Genomic DNA, 4,607 nt, shown 5'->3' with positions numbered 1-4,607 from the left:
TCATTGAAGAGTGACATATCCTTGTAAGGTGGTTGTAGTGGTGATGTAGCAGCAACAAATGTTATGTTTTCCTCTCTCCTTGTAGCCGCAACAAAGTAAACCAATCGACGACATCTTTGCTTAACGATGTCCTACTCTTTAATGCTTTATTCTTTTACATCTTGCATACAGCCGCTCTCTAAAAAGGGTGAACAAAGCTTATAAAAAAACGTCCATACACAGCTCACAGGCTAAAGAGGAAGATTTTTCTCTGTTTTTGCCATCTTTCATTTAAAACTTTGTGACTGTTACATCATATTCTGACGTGTAGTCATAACAAATTTTAATGCAATTTTCAGCTCCTCGACTTAGTGTAACCTTATGTAGAATATACCGTTTTAAACATTATTTTTATACACTCAAACCCATTTTACGCTTAACTGAATCTAAAAGCTATTGTTAATATCGATGTCAGTAAATTATTAAGGACTAGCATTACCGGTGGAAATTCCACAAAATGATAAATATATTTAATCCACATAATGTAAATGTAAAATTTAAAATTAAATTAATTAAATTATATTAACATTTAATCCACATAATATAAATTCCACAAAATGATAAAAATATTTAATCAGCAAATTGATAAAGCTGATATTTTTCTGAATAGCATTATAAATTAGGGGTTTTTTTGCAGCAAAATTAATAATATGCAGAAAATATGAGTTCATTCACATTTCTATGAAAATAGTGTCCATTGTATTGTTAATATAGAACCAACCCAAATGAGATAAATTAATAAATACTAATAAATTCTCAGAAAGTAATATTGTGCTACATAGTTCAATACAAATGATAAAATCACATTGTATAAGGCATTTAATTTACTTTTTCAGTCCAGTACCTCTTGGCAGATAATGTTCTTTTTTTTTTTTTTTTCCTGTTTCTTTCGAATGTTCACTTTTTCATATAACATTTCCTCAACTTTTTTCTTCGATGAAGAACTGCTGCATATTGAAATAACTAAGAGTTCTTTTCTTACACCATTACAACATTGATCATATATTATTATAATGATATTCGAAAACAAGACCACATCAAAGGGAGATCACTCTCATTGTTAGGATTGTCAAATGAGCCTTTTTAAAGCCAAATTTTGAAAATTTGTACTTTCTGAAACAGTTTGACTTTGAAAATTTGTATTTTGACTTTTTCAAAGTGTAACGTATGGACTAAGGAAAAAAAAAACAAACAGAACATTATATAGATGACAAAGATACGGTGTAGCATAGTAAAGTTGTCAATTTGTGATTAATTAATGTTCATCTTTACTAATTCAGTGTTTTAAAAATAGAGAAAACAAATTCCAAAGTCTAGCAGTCCGAATAATAATAATGATATTTGAAAATGAGACTACATCAAAGGAAAGTCACTCATATTCTTGTCTTGGGTTGCCAGATTGCCCTTTTTAAGTCAAATTTCATGAATTTGGTCTTTTTTTTAAAGCAGTTTGGCCTTCAAAAATTATATTTGGCTTTTTTTCAAAGTGTAATGTACGGACTAAGGCAGGAACAAGCAGAAGATTATATAGATGAAATTGCATAAAAGACAGATTAAAATAAAAATCTAAAAATAACCAGCTCACAGGCCAAAAGAAAATATCGTTTTCTCCTCTTTGTCACGTCTAATTTTAAACTCCCTGTTTGTAACGTTATATTTTGACACGTAACCATAACTTATTAGCTTAATAGAATTTTTAACTTTTCTGCTTAATTTAAGAAAATACCACTTTTAACACTTTTATTTTTTAAAATTCATATCCAAATATTGCTTTGCAATAGCTAAAAAGTTTATATAATAAAAAAAGTTTATATTATAATGGAATGGTTTTAAAGAATCTTTTTGAAAATGATATAGTCTGAGACTTAATGAGACACATTCATATTTTCTCATTGTTAAAAACCATTAACTCGCATGACAACTCCTGGCCAACGCACATACATGCGTCATTTTTAATGTCATTTATAGACCATTCATTTCTATTCTTTCCAAGATTTTATTCCCAGTTTCTATGTTAAGTTCATAGATATTCCTCATATGGATGTTCCGCTGCAAAGAAGGTAGGCTTCCTCTAATGGGCTAGAAACTTTTTACATTTATCAGCATCCTCTATCTCTATGAAGCCATGATTCACTTGAATGCATATCTGGGCTGGTGCACCAATCACTGGCCGTTCTCTCTTGGACAGAGTGCAAAAAAGCATTTCTAACCTACTGGTCTCGCACTACATGCCAAGCTCCAACCCAGATTTGTATTTCTGTACTTGTTTTATATGTATTTCCACCTAACATGTCCCAATAAACTTGCTTCATTTGTAACCGTTCAACAAAAATATAGTGCAAAGAATTGTTTTTCTTGGACAGAAAAACTAATAACACACAGCAAATAACAGTTTATTAACATTTGTATGAAAATAGTATCCATTGTATTTTAAATATAGAACTAACCCAAATAAGATAAATGAATAAGTCCTAATAAATACTCATAAAGTAATATTGTGCTACATAGTTCAATACAAATGATAAAATCACACTGTAAGAGACAATCTTTAATTTACTCCTTCATATCCAGCACCTTTTGTTGCATTTGTAACTTTTCAATGAAAATATGTGACTTGCAGAAAAATCTTACCCCTTCACTATAGAGATCTTTTAGAAGATTTTCTACCCTGATAGCTTTGTTTTTGCAAACTGCTTGCCCTTAGGGATTCCCTTCCTGCTCCATATTTTGCTAACAGTACCAATATGTAGAAATTTAAATGTAATGTGAACAAATATCTTGTTGAGCTTCTCCCCTCTCTCTCTGAATGGTCACATTTCAAGAATAGATGTATTTTGATAAAGAGTTGATCCACTCTACATATTTTGCGATACAAGTGCTATTTTAAATTTCTGTATGACAGACACAGACAAGTGGACGGATCGAACTTTCTTGATGCTTGGAATATATTTGAGAATAAAAAATAATCGATTTTATTTAAAAAAAAAAAAAAAAAAAAAAAAAAAAAAAAAGCAACACAACAGCAGCCAAAAAAAGAAGCTATGTGTCACAATCATCAACTGTTTATTTAGGTTCTGATGTTATTCAATAATAACTCAAATGGCCAACATCCAAATATAAAATGAACAAAGGTAATTGTCAGATCACCAAAGTTAAGCCACAATGAGCCTGGCTAGTACCAGATGGGTAACCATTTTGGAATACTAGGCACTGTATGTACTCTCCGCTTATCTTGGCATTGTTTCCAGTAGTCCTGAACTTATATATATATATATATATATATATATATATATATATATATATATATATATATATATATATATATATATATATATACACACACTCTACTTGTCACTGGTATTTAACAATGTTGACTCAGGAGAGGTGTGGTTGGAATTTGCGCAACTTTTGCCATAAAAATTCCAGGCATCCTTACAGTGGGTATCCATAGTCTGTCAAGACTGAACAGAGTCATTTTTTTTTAATACAGTTTGTTTGATTGTATCCGTATTGCCATCATACTCCTTGAGGCAATCATCATCATCATTAATCTACTACTTAGGATAGTTTATTGGATTAACTTTTCCGAATGTTGTCTCAAAACATGATTCCTTATTATTGATATTATTATTATTGATATTATTATTGTTAATATCATTATTGATATCATTATTATTGATATCATTATAACACATTTTTGACAACTTCAAGCTTGAATTGTGAATAGGTTGGTAGGATTTCATGAATATGTGCAATAAAGTTACATAAAAATATCGTTTCTTCAATTTGCCTGTTTTTATTGTGATCAGCTCCCTATAGAGTGAGTGTACAGTGTAGCAGAAAAAACTAGATCTGATAGAAAAAGAAGTGTGACAGCATTTCTGGAATCAATGCCTCAAATTAGGTAAAAACAGTTAAAACATCTTAGGTATCATGACATTTTTATTGTGGTTGACCAATAAAATCATTCCATTATTAATGACTGCATTTTTCAATGTAGAATGAAAAAAAAAAAAAAAAAAACTTTAAAAATTAACTTGCTTTTTCACTGACATCTAAATGAACTTAAAAAAAAACAACTCTAATAGTGATAAAAGAGAAATAATACTGTGTAATTTACACAGATTCAGCTATTTAAATAAGATCACACATTGTTTGACTTGTGTTTGTGTCAGTTACTGAAATAGCCAATATTTAATAGACATAGCTTTGCATTTTTACAGCCGATAGTTGGAAACTTTCCCATAGTAGTTAAATATTGAATGACAAATGTTCACGGGGGGAAGGGAGAATAGTAGTAGGGAGACAAAAGATAATAAATCTTGCTTTTGATTCTCGGTATTTGATTGGGTTGAGATTAGGGAACAGTTTTTTGATGTCTCACACTTTTATTTGTTCCGTTTTTAGCATTTGTATAAAAAAAAATGTCGCATGTCAATGTGAATGAATATAGCAAAGTTTTAAATAAAATTGTTTCATCATTTTATTGGATTTTTTTCTTTATTTTCCCTTCTTTCTTTTAAAAATCTTATCTGAAAACACCTAACAATGTCCATGTTCTTTTATAC

This window comes from Euprymna scolopes, chromosome 12, assembly GCF_053919585.1.
Source record: "Euprymna scolopes isolate OS-2025 chromosome 12, ASM5391958v1, whole genome shotgun sequence".
NCBI lineage: Eukaryota > Metazoa > Mollusca > Cephalopoda > Sepiida > Sepiolidae > Euprymna > Euprymna scolopes.
Note: the sequence above shows the minus strand (reverse complement) of the source record.